Here is a 16,246-nt window from a genome sequence, read left to right on the forward strand (position 1 = left end):
GAGCAGGCAATTTCTCTCTCTCTCTCTCTCTCTCTCTCTCTCTCTCTCTCTCTCTCTCTCTCTCTCTCTCTCTCATTCTCTCTTTAAGTGAACTTGCTGTAGTCCCATGCAGTCACTACATCTAATCTTAGGCCTGTTCAACCCTAAATCCAGGCAACACGTGAACAGTTTAAGAAATACCAGACCCAATGTTGTGATCCTTGGGAGAACCCACTTCTTAGCTCCCTTCATTGAGAGAAAAGTCCATTCAGTCCTATTTTCTTGTTCCCATTCCTTAACCAGTTACTCATCCAATAAGCGGACCTGTCCCTTTATTCCATGACTGCTAAGCTTGCTGTGGAGTCTTTGGCGAGGGACCGTTTCAAAGCTTTGTGAAAGCATAAGTACACAATCCACTAGATCAGCCCTCTCCACAAGCTTGCTGACTCTCAAGTAGGGATTTCAAGACAAATCTATAAAACTGGCACTTTTCAAAACAATATGTGAACTGAAGCAATATGTGCACTTTTCCACAACAAGTGTCCACACATCGATGGAAGGGTAACTGACAGCTTCGTTGAAGCTGGCCAAAGACTGGTACCCAATGAGATGAACATGGGGGCACTAGCACTCAAAGGAGTAAGACTGTCCAAAGAAATGAGCTAGAATAGCAAATAGGAAATGTCAGTTTCCTTCGGCTTTTGTTCTTGCCCCCACCAGGCATTTTAATGACACTATTTAGCACTGAAGCATCTTTCCCTCTCAGCACTGACTACTAATAACATGCTGAGATTGTTCCACTCTTTTCTACTAAAGTTTTATTGAAAAGGGGAGGGGGGAATGCCTGGGGATTTCACTCTTCACACGTTGGAGGACAAACTTCAGATACGGCATTTTGTAAAAAAGGGGGAAAGAAAATTAAAAGAAAGGTTAGTGATGGAGGCTGAGGGTGAAGGAGAGAAACAAGGGGAAGAGCTAATGAAGGGAATTAAATGGATTGAGAATTACATTGTGGAACAACAGTTGGAGGATAATAAATCTTTGAGTTGCAAGTGTAAAAAGGATGAACAATAAAAACAGGGAGGTGATAGAAATGTCACAATGCATTTTCAGTAAACATAAACTTTCATCTGCAGTTATGTGGACTGTCAGAGGGATTCTGTTATTAAGGCACATGTCCAAGCAATACTTTCACATGGTTTCTTTCTCTTATAGAGAGGAATATCCCCCTCCCGGTTAGAAACACTGTAATCTGTGTTGGCCTTTAGTTAACCTCAAGATCTGTGTTTAGCTATTTATTTATTTATTCCCCAGTATTTATGGGGTGCCCTTTAACAGAGCTCTCAGGGCGGCTCACAAGAAATGAAAAGCAAATTAGAAACACATGCAAGAAAACAGAATCGCGGTGAAATGTATAAAAACAGCATAAAAAATGTATGGCAGACATAAAAGCAAATGAAAGCTGAAGCAGTTTTAAAAGCCTGGGGAAATTAGAGGTCTTCACCTGGTGCTGAAATGACATCAAGGTAGGCATGAGGTGAGCCTCTGTAGGGAGGACATTGGATACATGAAGTGCCATTGTGGAAGAGACCCATCCCTCAATAGCCACATTCCTATGTCTTTGAACGTTAATCAAGGTTAAATAAATGTGGTCCGAAGACTGGTGATCCTTTAGGTCTCTGAACCCAAACTGTGAGGGCCCTTCAGTGTCAAAACCAGCTTGAACTGGACCGGGGAAAGGACTGGGAACCAGTGAACTAGGTTCAGTGGACTCATACTTCCCAGTCTCATTTAGCAAACCTGTAGCTTTATTTTGAATTAATGAAACTTTTTAAACCATCTTCAGAGGTAGTCCCATATACAGTACAATGAGTTAAATCTGACTTACACTAGCTTGATTTCAGTGTGACTGAAGTGTGACTAAAAATGCAAACTTACCTGAGAGGAAGTCCCATTGAACTGATGGACATTTATTTCTGTGTGGACACGTACAGGGCTGCAGTGTAATTTAGGATGAATAATGTAGGCAACTGGTAGATATTGTGTCTTAATGCTCTGATGATTGTATTTTGCTAACAAAACAGATGTTTGCCTACATTGACTAATGAGCAGAAACTGACCTTAAAAATTGCCTCAATAGCTGCTTGGACTGGTCATTTTGTGCGGATGCCTGATTATCGTCTTCCGAAGCAACTACGCTATTCCAAACTTAAAAATGGAAAGTGTAATGGTCAACAAAAGAGGTTTAAAGACTGTCTCAAGGCAAATCTTTAAAAAATGTAGTATAAACACCAACCATTGGGAAACACTTGCCTGCGAGCGCTCCAATTGGAGAACAGCCTTTACCAAAGGTGTCATGGGCTTTCAAGACACTCGTACGCAGGACGCAATGGAAAAACATGCTAAGAGGAAGACCCACTTGGCAAATCCACACCGTGATCAACTCCCATCCGGAAAGCAATGTCCCCATCGTGGAAGAACGTGTAGATCCAGAATTGGTCTCCACAGTCACTTACGGTCTCATTGTTTATGGAAGACAATCTTACTCGGCTACAAGTGATCACCAAAGAAGAAGAGACTCTTAATCTCAGGGTTGTGGTTTTGAGCCCCACATTGGGTAAAAAGATTCCTGCACTGCAGGGGGTTGGACTAAATGACCTTCATGGTCCCTTCCAACTCTATAATTTTATGATAAAGAAGTCTCATTAAGACCAGGAGCCTTTCTAGGCATAGAGGGAGCACTGTGTATTCTTGGTAGGGATGTCCCACTGTTTCATTTAAAGTTACGTTATTTATCAGCTGCCATGCGGCCAATAGGTATTGATGTTCCTATATCATTAAATCAGAGTTTTCAAGATTTACAGTATGCATTTTCTATGGGGGGGATCTGCAAAATGCCATGTGATAGCCAACCTAAGTCATGCTTAGGGTAGACCCACTGAAATGCATTTCAGAAAGATGTCTTTTTATGTGTGCCTACTCTGTTGGACGGGTCCCAGGTGGCGCTGTGGGTTAAACCACAGAGTCTAGTGGGTTAAACCACAGAGTCTAGGGCTTGCTGATCAGAAGGTCGGCAGTTCGAATCCCTGCCACGGGGTGAGCTCCCGTTGCTCTGTCCCAGCTCCTGCCCACCTAGCAGTTTGAAAGCACATCGAAGTGCAAGTAGATAAATAGGTACCGCTCCGGCGGGAAGGTAAATGGCGTTTCCGTGCGCTGCTCTGGTTCACCAGAAGCAGCTTTGTCATGTTGGCCACATGACCCGGAAGCTGTCTGCGGACAAATGCCAGCTCCCTCAGCCTATAGAGCTAGACGAGTGCCACAATCCCAGAGTTGGACACAACTGGACCTGATGGTCAAGGGTCCCTTTACCTTTACCTTTACTCTGTTGGAAATCACCCATCATGTTTGGAAACCAACTTGTGCATTTTTTTGACCTCCCAAGCTGAACACATACCACCAGTTACATGCTGTGGCCTATGAGAAGTTCAACACTCCCTTCTGGTTACTGCACTGTTGTTGTTCTATTCTTATAAGAAAAGAAACATTCAGTTTGCCAAACCCCTAGTGGACCGCCAACATATATGAATGATGTGCTTGCATTCAGCTTGGTCTCTCACTAGTTGTGACAGGAGTACTCCAAAGTTTTACGCATGCAAGAAATGTAGGGAGATAGGGACAGACGGACTGTGTATTTGTTTGTTTTTTTTAAAAAAAGAAGCTAATATAATAGCATCCTGAAAAGAGGATCTCTTTAACAAACTGTTTAGGCAATTAAAAAGAAAACCCGTGCTCATATGCCTCTGGTTAATAGAACACCATTTCTGCATAATGCAATACTAATTTTTTGGTTCTCTTACATCCTATTTTTCATCCCTGGCATCAACGAAACCGCTTGCCGCTGAAATGTTCTTGTTTTCACACTGCTTGTATCCTGTCTGCATTCCTCGAGTGCCCTGGAACTCTCTCATGAGAGTTCATTACCCTTTAGAACACTAGGCAATATATTTTATTTATTTTATAGTGCAGTGCATTTTCTGTTTTGAAATTTGCTTTTTTTTTCCTACACACAACAAGCTTTGTTATTACTTTAGGGAATAACTGCAGATTACATAAGAAATAAACACATTCTTGGTTGTTAGAAGTTGTCAGGGGCCTATTCCCAATATGGGCTCTGCGAAAGCAATGGGCAGGGGGAGAGAACACAGAGGCACTGATCCAACTAAAGTTAGCCGTGGCTGGAGAGTTAGGAGGATTTTGTTTGGTCCATATTTTAAAATGAGCTAACTTATTTATGAGTTCACGGACTTATGTGGGGGTGAGATTGCATGGGTTTTTTAAAATCTTTGCGATAAAGTTCATGCTCCAAAACTGCATCAAAACTGGGTTTTATGTGGAAAATGTGTACAAATTTATTTTATTTAAAAATATATTTTAATGGTTTTTTCCATGTATACATCCTCTAACAATATTTCTCTAACAATTTCCCATATTTTAACCCCTCTTGCCCTGGACTTCCCTCATATTCCCATTTTGTTTTATTTCCATATTACTCACCCTGCATGTTGTTTCCCAGAATTTTCCCAATACATATAATCTTACTTTTTGTTATATACAGTTGTGTTTGTTTATTCAAACCCTGCCAGTGAGTCCAATTCTTTATGTTGTTTCGTCATATATGTTGTAAATGGTTCCCATTCTCTTTTAAAATTTTGTTGTCCTTTTCATGTAATTTATCTGTTAATTTTGCCAGTTCTGCATATTCCACAAATTTCCCTTGCCATTGTTCTTTCGTTGGTATTTCTTCTGTCTTCCAAACTTGTGCTCATATCATCCTTGCTGATGTTGTTGCATACACAAATAATTTCCAATTTTCTCTTTTTAAATCTCGATCCAAATTTAGATAACTTAAATGTGTATGCGTGTGGAGGGGTTAAAAAAATTGCAGAGTACAGGGTGGATTTAGGGTTAAGCACATACTGTATATTCTGGCGTATAAGACTACTTTTTAATCCAGGAAAATCTTCTCAAAAGTCAGGGGTCGTCTTATACGCCGGGTGGAGAATCTGCGGTCGAGTATATCTCAAACTCTATATTTTAACTGGGAAAGTTGGGGGTCGTCTTATACGCCCAGTCGACTTATACGCCGGAAAATACGGTATATTGATATAGCTCAGAAATAGGCTTTGTCCATTCAGTTAAATATAAGAAAAAACCCTGTGAAATTAGACCAAGGGTTCACCCAGCCAAGCATCTTGTCCTCACTGTGGCCACCCAGATGCCTATGAGAAGCCCATAATCTGAATCTTCATGCAACAACCATCTCCCCACCTGTGAATCCCTGTGCTGGCCCCAAGGGATTGTCCGTGAAGCGAGGTCCAAGTCCAGTCCTGGGTCTAGGGGTCCGAAGGAGGTCAGTCCGGTGGGGAGCAAGGCAGGGAGCAGGTCAAGGTCCAAGGCAGGTTCAGGCACAAGGTTGCAGGTTGAGCACACGCTTGCAACTAAGTTGCTCACACAACTTGGGCTGGGTCTGGCTGGCTTTTATCTGGCCCTATGCTTAGGGCGGCCCCGATCCTCCAGAGACTCGCCTCTCCTCCGGGCCTGGAGGCGAGCACTCCTCCTGAAGGCACTTATCTCCCTTCGCCTCTCTGCCGTTCGCCTCTGTAGCTCAGGAGAGGCTGGTGGGTTACTGGACCCAGGGGCTGCCTCAGCTTCCTCTGAAGAGGCTGGGAGTGGAGCACCTGCAGGCAATGGGTCCTCCCTCCCATCAGGAGCCAGAGCAGACTCTGCTGATGCCTGCACCTGGGGATCTGGCACAGGTGGGGATCCTTCAGGCTCAAGCTCTGGCCCCGGCTCAGCTGGTTCTGGAGGCGGGGAATCCTGTGCAGGCTGGGATCCCTCAGGTTCAGCATCAGAGTCTGACTCCCAGGCCATCACAATCCCAGTTACTGGCTTTCAAAGGTATATTGCTTCTGACACTGAACGCAGAATTTAGCCAGCCTGGCTAATAGCCATGAGTTTGTGTAGTCCTCTTTTTAAAAAAAGTTGGTGGCCATCACCACACATCTTGTGGGAGCAACCTTCACAGTTTAATGATGTCTTGTGTTAAGAACCTGGTTCTGGTCGTCGTCATCCCCCTGAATGTCCCAACATTCAACTTGATCAGACAGCCTGAGGTCCTAGTAATATGAGAGGAGAAAACTTCTTTGCTTTCTCTACAGTGTACATAATTTGTAAATCTCTGCCATTTGTGGGATGTAAACACAGAGCAGTCAAAACACAACATTGCTAGAGTGGACATGAAGGTAACTCAGTCCTCCAGGCATAACTTCCTACTACCTGGACTGAGTTAACTTCCTCTGTGACCAGAAGTAGGTGTGGTCTCACCTGGGAACAAGATCCCTAGACCAGTCACCATTTTCTCTTCGTCTCTTGAATGAGCAACAACCATATCCTCATGGCTCTCAGCCTAGAGAACAAAGGAAACTACTTTTTCCCTATGGAAGTAGCAACCACATGTAAATACTTTTACTAAGCATGCCTGCCTTCTGAGAAACGCTGTGTAACTCAGGAAGTAATGTGAGTAAACTCTTTTTATTCATTTAAGATACATTGTGTCGTGTGCAGTCTTTTAAGAGGGATATAGGGGACTTATACCAGGAATATATATATTTTATTTTAGGATTTAGCAAGCCTGTGCAAGCACGTCTGCTGTATGTGTTTTAAAAGGGAATGAAACTCTGCTAAGTTTGGAGCTTGTTAACACAAGCTGGGATGAGATATATAAGTTAATATATATACTCATCCACACTCCTAAGCATTCCCACACCATGTCCCCCCATATCTGTCCCCCCTCAAAACCCCCCTAAAAAGTTCCAAATATCACAGGGGAGTTAATAAAAAGACAACACAAACACTACCCTTGAACAATTTATAGTGACAAGGTAAACCTAATTTTGCACCCATCAACAGTTAACAGAAATTTGAAAGAAGTACTAAAACTCATTGTGAATGTGGGAGAGAGAGAAAAATAGAAGTCTCTTTTGCAGGGAAAGAAACCCTTCAATACATTATAGGACAAGACTATTCCTAGTTTCTCACAAGGAATAAATTCAATCTAACTTAGTCACAACTAACTTTATGTGCATTAGCTTCTGTGTATAACAGTAATCATCAAACTCATATTTTTAATATTTATCTGCCACCCATCTGACTTGGTAGCTCCCAACAAAATAATAAAAACACACCAAAAAATCAAACATAAAAACTTCAAGGCTGCCTCCAGAGTTTGGGCAGCAGAAAAGTTACCGGGGAAAAATATCTTCTCAACAGTTGTATTTCAGTTGCTCTGTTGATTCCAGAATGTTCCTTCTAGAACATCTGCAATGAAAATAATGTATTTCATTTTTAAAAATCAATACAATCCCTTCTGGAGTTAATTAAAATGAGAAATAACATACTCTGTTTGTCTGGGGACAAGCAGGTATTATCAGAATACCTACAGATAATCCCATGGCAAATTCAAGAGTTGAATATTTCTAGGATTGTAATCTAATTGACAGAATCCTTTAATGACAAATAACGTGGAAGGGAAACTACATTTTTATTCAGCAGTGTTCCTGTGAGCAATAACAGCACCTCAACTTCTTGGCGATGGCTTCATAAGGGACTTGCATTGAAACAACATCTTCATAGTTGATAGGGTAAAGCAGAAAGTGGAATAGCACAGTTCTGAACTAAAACTTTCTCCAAAGTCACAAAACTTGGAATGCTTGGAACCTGCTCCCCATTTTTTTAAAAAAACAAAATGTGTTCAAGCCTTGTTCTGCGCCCAATAAGTGCAGGACGCCATTGCCTGGTGGTGCTGTGACCCATTGACTGCAGCAAAATACCGAGCAAGGTTTTGACCAGTGTCTTGTTTGTGTGGTGGCTCCATGGGGAAAAGCTGTCCCATGAGCCCTTGAAAGGGCAAGGGTAATGACTACCTGTATATAACACTGCTTGCCCTGGAGCTCAGGACCACCTTGCCTCGAGAGCTTCCTGCCCGCCCACCCTTGGGTTAGAGCCTTCACTGAGCAATTTGGGGTCGTTGGTTGACAGGGACGGAAAGGATTCCCCCCCCCCCCAACCTGATTGGCACTTGGTTTTTCCCACACCTTTCCCTCAGTGAAATTATGGCCTTCCTTTAAGGAAGAATGCTGTTTGTTGATGGTGGAAATGGCGTTGGGCAGGATCAACATAGTGTAGGGGGCCCCCAATAGAGGCCTGAGGCGAGAATTGATTACAGCACCCACAAGATCAGTGTTGGGGTATCTTCCTGGTAGGAATCTGTACCCTGGTCACCTGATGAGACTTTGCTTGATTGGCTTGCACCACAACAAGGTTCAACACTGGCTGATTCCCTTGGAATTGGTTTGGGGCTCTCCAAACCCAGCAGATCTATTCCAACACACTGATCCTAGGCCTGGCACCATGCTAACCCTTACCATTTCTGCCAATGTTAATAAAGATTTGGCCTGATTTTATAACCATTATTTGCCAGGATATTATATAGTCTGGTTATTTCCTGCTCTCATGGCTCACATAGTGCCACTGGCATAGGAAGGGCAGGGCGTAGGGGGCGGGGTGCCCCGAGCAGTGCGATCCTGGTAGGGTTCCATCTCGGCTAACCCCCCGCCCGTGCTGCGTGTCACGCCCCCAGAACGCATGCCATGCCCCTGCGGGCAGCGCGTCACGACCCCAGAGCGTGCGCCAAGCCCCCAGAACGCTCCCACGCCCCCAGAACGAGCGCCAGCCCTGCCCCTGCCTGCTTCCCACCTCCGGTGCTGGAGCATGAAGCTCTGCCACTGTATAGTGCACCAGCCTTGGCAATTTCTCAGATACTTAGTCCAATGATTTCACTTTAGAAAAAAAGCTGCGACCAACTAGGGCTGACCTGAGTGTTCTAGTTCAAGTCAAGTTTATTAAATTTGTGAGGTCCATGCCTTTACACAAAATACCATATAACATTATTAAAAAGATGAACAATAAGATTATTAAAGATTATTAAAATAAGTTAAAATTCATGCCGCGCTGTCCCAGCAAAGGAGACAAAACCCAAATCCCCCCCACCATACAGGAAAGAGGATACAACAACAGGTTAGGAGAGCGATGGGAGGGCCCTCACTACATCATCCATGAACCGTACCCTATTTTTCAAATTTTGACTTGAAAAGGCAGCAGGAGGTTTCCTGGGAGCTCCTTTGGTTCAGCTTGTTTACCTTCTTTTTTGCCTTTTGTTTACGTTTCTGCTGGAGTTCACACCATGGTGCAATATCCATGTTTCTTCCTTCGACTGTGAGTTAAAGCAGTAAGCATGCCCTTCCTCTGGGGGCCAATCTACCTGTGGCACCCTTCAAACAATTAGCAACTTTGTGAGTGGCTTTTTCAAAGTATATTGCAGTCTTGGCGGGCGGCTGGGGCTAGGACGCAGACTCTGGCATGGGGACCATGGGGCTTTAACCTAGGCCTGGGGACACCCTCCTTCTCCAGCCTCCAAACAGGAAGCTCCAAAGACAATGCCTCCAAACAGGAATTCTCCCCTATGTCAGGCATTAACTTGTCTCTGAATCAGAGGACATTCAAACAGTGTTAGATTATTTTTGTGCCGCCAAATGTTGCTGGTTAAAGAATTGTCAGCTGGAGTGACAAGCCAGTTTGGGTACAGAGTTTGGATTCAATCTTAAATCCAGAAAATAATGGACTTCTCCCAAGATGCACTACATTGAATGAATCATTGAAATAGGACAGATATCTGCTCTCTTCACATTTGACTGTCTTCTCTTCTCTTCTCTCCTCTCCTCTCCTCTCCTCTCCTCTCCTCTCCTCTCCTCTCCTCTCCTCTCCTTCCCTCTCCCTCTCCCTCTCCCTCTCCCTCTCCCTCTTCTCTTTTCGTATATTCCTATATGTTGTAGGAAGTGAGCCCAGGCCTTGAGAATACATTCCTCTCTAAAATTACATCACTTGTAAGCAAAACATTCAAATACACATGGGTTTGATTTTCTCGGTTTCTGTGAAAGTGTTTCACCCACTTAAGAGGAGGGGAAAGGCTAATAGAAGCCATAATAAAGTGATAAATTGTCCATTCAGCCACCCAACTCCCAATTTGCACCTGTGAGGACACATGGATGCTCCTGAGACACATTTTCTCCTTCGCTTTTGTGGCAGAAGACGCATCTATTCACGTGCTTCAGTTAGGTTGCTTAATGTTCTTGCTGTTGTTTTAATATGATACGTAAGGCCAGTTGGATTGGGGGGGGGGAATCAGGGCATAAGTAGTATTGTGAGTGCTGAGGGTTTTGTGCAGTCTTGGCAACTGTTGCTAAGGGAACTGGAATGCTGGGAGACTAACATGTGGGGAGGGCAGAGAAGGAGAGGAACAACATTCAACCATGGAGAGGGGCATTGCTCTGGTGAGTTTGTGGAGACATTGGCAGACTATGCTTAAGTTCTTGGAGAGGCTGAAGTGAAGACTGAAGAGAACAGTGATGTGAGAGATAAAGGCTGTTGGAGGCTGGAGATCAAGCAGCCTGCAACCACCAAGGAGCAGTGTGGAAGCATCTCCTCCAGAGACCGTCCAGCCAACTCTACTGTATCCAAAGGAACTTGGCAAGTAGAAGAAGAGTTTGGATTTGATATCCCGCTTTATCACTCCCCGAAAGAGTCTCAAAGCGGCTAGCATTCTCCTTTCCCTTCCTCCCCCACAACAAACACTCTGTGAGGTGAGTGGGGCTGAGAGACTTCAGAGAAGTGTGACTAGCCCAAGGTCACCCAGCAGCTGCATGTGGAGGAGCGGAGACGCGAACCCGGTTCACCAGATGACTATGACGAAAATAAATTTATCACCCTTACTTATTGAGACAATGCTTATGAAATGGATTTTATTATTTTATATCATTCAGTATTGTATATTCTGTTGTGGGCCATAGCTAATGCAGGAGTAAAATTGAATTCAATTGGCATTATGCCACGTTATATAACATAAAATGCCTTGCTGCAAAGAATGCAGCCAGCAATAACTGCCCATGGTCAAAATCTTATAGGAGAACAAAGCATAACATCAGAAAATAAAACTATGGGGATTAAGTGCCCTCTGTTTTCATAAAGCCAATCTATTTCCCTACCACCTTGATTTCACAAAACATGTTCTTAACAAAACACTACTACTTTTCTGCAGAACACTTTATTTACAGGTTCAATTGAATCTAAAATAATGTGATATCAACAAGGCTTTCTCACATTTAACGTTCGGTCTTTGTAAGTAACATATGAAGACATCTGCTCAACATTCATTTGAAGAATGCTTCTCCTTGCCCAGATATTCTTTTTTCTATTCTGATTTCACATTCAACCAATCACAACAAAGTAGCCAAGTCAAAGTATATGCTGCAGTATCACTGCAGTTTGGGGTTGGGGGAACAGGTGAATTTTGGTAAAACGTTCAGGGAGATGTTTGGTAACACTTCAAAGAGGCCCATAGGTCTTTTTTCACTTTCACTTTTAATATAAGTCCTCAAGACCCTCACTAGCATCTACCTGGCACTCTGCTAACTTAGAACAACCATAGGAGGGTTGTTACATCACTACATCTCTCACAGGCATCCAAGAAGTGTTCTGGCTAGGGGGGTGAAACTGTATTTGAGCCTTGCCCGTAATTGGCATAGATATTATTCTGCCAGGTAGTGTCAATGGCAGGGTGAATTTTACAATGGCTGACTCAGTATGGAGCAACCCTCACCCCCTTTCTGGCAAGGCTATGGGTACATCCGCAGACCTCGCCCTCCTGAGTGTGTAGGATTCTTTTGCCCATGTAGTATAGCTGCTCTCATCTGTATGGCTAATGTCAGAGAGCCAGCATGGTGTAGTGGTTAAGAGCGGTAGACTTGTAATCTGGTGAACCGGGTTCGCGTCTCCACTCCTCCACATGCAGCTGCTGGGTGACCTTGGGCTAGTCACACTTCTCTGAAGTCTCTCAGCCCCACTCACCTCACAGTCTGTTTGTTGTGGGGGAGGAAGGGAAAGGAGAATGTTAGCCGCTTTGAGACTCCTTCGGGTAGTGATAAAGCGGGATATCAAATCCAAACTCTTCTTCTTCTGCATTTACCTCCAGTTTAACCCTTCTCTCCTTGGTGCTGCGATGCCCTGGTCCCTCGATCTGTTCAAGTCTGTTCATTCTAGTGCTGTGTTGTATTGCCTGGTGCACAATTTATTTTATTTATTTATTTTTATCACAGAGGACATAAATATGCAGTTGCTTCCTTCAGCTCTTCACCAAGGCTCTTGGAACGCTCCATTTTCTGCTGTACCAAGCACATAAATTCTGAGCAACCAATCTGACAGTACTTTCTTGTAACAAGAGTTCTGATTACACTCCAGCCCAATTCCTGTCTGCTTGCATTTAGCTCAACATATTTTGATATTATCTGGGGCTTCCTGATGTAAACTGAATTGCCTTTAGATGAAAAAGAAATCTCCAAAGAGAAGGCATACTTTTCACATTTTCAGTGCGAAAAGTTCAATCATCATTCCAGTCTGGCCATGGTATTGTGCATATGAAACAAGCACTGAGACAGAAAACATAAAATTATATGGTGGAGTTAATTGAAAATTATATAGTGGGTTTAATTGAAAACTCTGGAGTGGGGGGGGGACCTACAACTTGTGCCTTGTACTTTAATTACCAGACACTGGTACTTTGAAAAGGGAATATAGTGAATTTTTGAAAATTAAAACTTTTATTTTAAGGAAATCGCAAACCTACAAATTATGCAAACTGTGGACTTAAAGCTTCTTAACATAATATGGTGCTTTTTAAAAGATAAGGCAGTTGGAATGTATTGTACTACAACGCTCACCTTCAGCCACAGCAACCTGGGTCAAAATCCCTATTCAGCCACATGCATTTCAGTCCTTACAAACACACAAATATCTGTTTGTTATAGGGCACCAGAAGGCTACCGATGGCCTGCATGCAGCTCACAGAGGTCAATTGCCACCAAACTCCCTCCTCACCCTGTGCTCCCTTAAGCCCAACAAACAGCTGCTATATGGATTCAGGGGTCAGCAAACTTTTTCAGCAGGGGGCCGGTCCACTGTCCCTCAGACGTTGTGGGGGGCCAGACTATATTTTGGAGGGGGGGGGGAATGAGCGAATTCCTATGCCCCACAAATAACCCAGAGATGCATTTTAAATAAAAGCACACATTCTACTCATGTAAAAACACCAGGCAGGCCCCACAAATAACCCAGAGGTGCATTTTAATAAAAGGACACTTTCTACTCATGTAAAAACACAATGATTCCCGGATCACCTGCGGGCTGGATTAGAGGGCAATTGGGCCGGATCTGGCCCCCCACCTTAGTTTGCCTACCCATGGATTGGGAGGAACACAATTTAAATGGGAAGAAGGGCACATCCCCTATCTGTTCCATGCATCCATCACTGGGGAAGGAAGAAGTTCATGATGGGATAGCCCTCGTGGCTAAAAGGTTATCCACCCCTGCTAAAGGGGATTAAAAGCAATGACACACAATGCTTTTAAAATGCATTTCTTTATTTAGCCAGCAACAGGCCTGTGAATCTTGTCTTCTTGCTCTACGAATCTTAATTTCCTTTCACGGATAAAGATTCCAAAAGTTGAACACTGATCTAGAGAGAGAGAAATTGGCACATGCTTGGATCCTTACAAAAATGGACATCAAATATTACAGTTTTCAATTATCAATAATCATGCCTTGAGTGAACCTCATTATGTATCACCTCACAATATGACGGGCAATGAAAACAGTTCACACAGTCAACTGCATGTTATCAAATGTTGACTAGTGAACCATAGCTGTCAACTTTTCCCTTTTTTTTAAAGGGAAATTCCCTTATTCCGAATAGGATTCCTCGCAAGAAAAGGGGAAAGTTGACAGCTATGTAGTGAACATATGACATACATGAATATGTGAACTGGCCAGTAAGAGCCTACAAAAATGAGCTGGAGGGCACAAATGAATAATGGAAATGAAAATGAAATCCTATCTTAGATACATTTACTCAGACCTGAGTTCAATGGGGCTTGCTTTCAGGTAAGCAGCTAATGCATTGCTGCCCAAGTTTAATATACCTAAATGAATGCAGAATTATTGGCTATTACATGAAGCATTTTACTGTATCTGTCCTCCTCTGTTCCCACTAAAGCTTTCCGATATCTCCAAAATACATCTTTCTTTCAAAGCACTAGAAAACTCATTTCAGTTACTGTTTTTTTTTTAAAGAGTGAATCTCTTATTAAAAGCATATATAAGTAATTCTAACTAAATGTGACAGGAAAATTGGCAAGACTGCACATGTGTGCACATACTACTTTGTGCTATGGAATAATCAATATAGCTAATTCAGGTCTTATAGTATTTGCTTAATTGATTGGTTCAAAATAAGCTCCAGCAATTGACATTGTAAATCAGGAAGGGCCTACTTGGATACATTAACATTGTGTTCTTGGACACCTGTTGAATTCTTCATTTTGTCCTAATGCACAGCACATATATTTATATACAGTGGTACCTCGGTTCTCGAACGTAATCTGTTCTGGAAGACCGGTTTCCGAAACGTTCGAAAACTGAGGCACGGCTTCCCATTGGTTGCAAGAGCTTCTTGTACACAGTGGCATCACACGTTCGAGTTCCGAAAAACGTTGGAAAACGGAAGCATTTACTTCCGGGTTTTTGGTGTTCGAGAACTGAAATGTTCGACAACGGAGGTGTTCAGTAACCGAGGTACAAAGAAATTTCAGAAATAGACTGGAAAGAGAAGTGGCTGAATTGCAACTAATCACCAAACTTAAAGCCATGGAGAAACCTGGTCTGAACAAAGACATTGGATTCTTATCTCATTATACATGACATAGCTATCTTTAGCCATCTCTTTTTTTTCTTTCTTTCTTTTTTTATATAAGAATTTATTGGTTTTACAACAAACAGCAAACAAATACAACACCCTCATTAACCCAACACCTACTGAAGTATACAAATACACAAACACCAATAATTCTTCTTCTTATACTGTAAAAAAAAAATTTCTTGGTCGAATCTTGGTACAGACTTCCCCTGCCTTTTCGCCTTCGGTTCCAATCCCAATTATTACTTTAATAACATCTTATGCCATCATAGTCTTAAAAACTCAATAATCCAAAAGTTAAAATCTAAATCTTCTTTCTAACAAATCTTGTTTCATAATAAACCGTATTTTCCCATTCTTAACTTAACATAAATCAAATCTTGTTATAGCTTCATATTAATTCCATACAAGATTCTAGTTCTTATCCACTTATTTTCAACATAAATCGTAACAAGTATCTTCATTAACTATAACTGCTGTTAATAACAAAAATTTAAAATACCTCTTTACTTTCTCTAAAACTTAAAGTCTTGACACACCAGTTTCAGGTTACCATAGTACATCCCTTTTCCTTTATACCTTGATACTGTTCACCCTATCCCCCTTCTGTCCATTTTCTTTGGTCGTCCTGCTCCAGGGCTGCTCCTCGAAGTGTCCTTTTTCTTTGCATATCCACAGATCCAGACTAAATCCACAGTAATCCTTGCATAGAACGTCAGGGTGCGCACCTTTTCTCCCAGCCTCTCCGGTTCATCGTCACATTCTTCTTTTATTTCTAAACATAAACATAAAGTTCTCACCTTCACTCCCAAGCTCTCACCTCGGGAGTTAGATATAACAATTTTCTCCGTCCTGGGTCTGCCACCCCCAAGGGACGATCCATTACTCCGGAGTCGCCATATCTTTTCATCCTGTTGTTCGATCAGTCCCTTCAGTTCAGTGCCAAGGATCTCCTCCAATACAGCCATTTCCTGTACAGTCTCCTCTGTGGGGTATAACTTTTCTGACATATGACAGTTCAATATTTCCAATTTTCGGTTGAGCAGTTCCAGTCTCAGTAAAATAATCCTTTCTTCATGGGTCATTTCGCAGTTCATAACCAAGTCAAAAACAAAGCCAAGCATGGCAGAAGCGGGCATAGGTGTCAAATTACAGTTTCGGTTCTCAGACTTCTCCATCTTATTACCAGTAACTTTCCATTCAGTCCAAGTCCTTCCCGGCCATTTTCCCTGAATCCAGGGCGCAAGAACCAAAAGTTTTAAAAAGAGATACTGTCCACCAGTTTGTTCCCCGAAGGGAAATCCAAGAGTCTCACTTATCAAATTTTAAATACTTTGTAGCCATCGC

This window comes from Lacerta agilis, chromosome 4 (assembly GCF_009819535.1).
Source record: "Lacerta agilis isolate rLacAgi1 chromosome 4, rLacAgi1.pri, whole genome shotgun sequence".
Lineage (NCBI taxonomy): Eukaryota > Metazoa > Chordata > Lepidosauria > Squamata > Lacertidae > Lacerta > Lacerta agilis.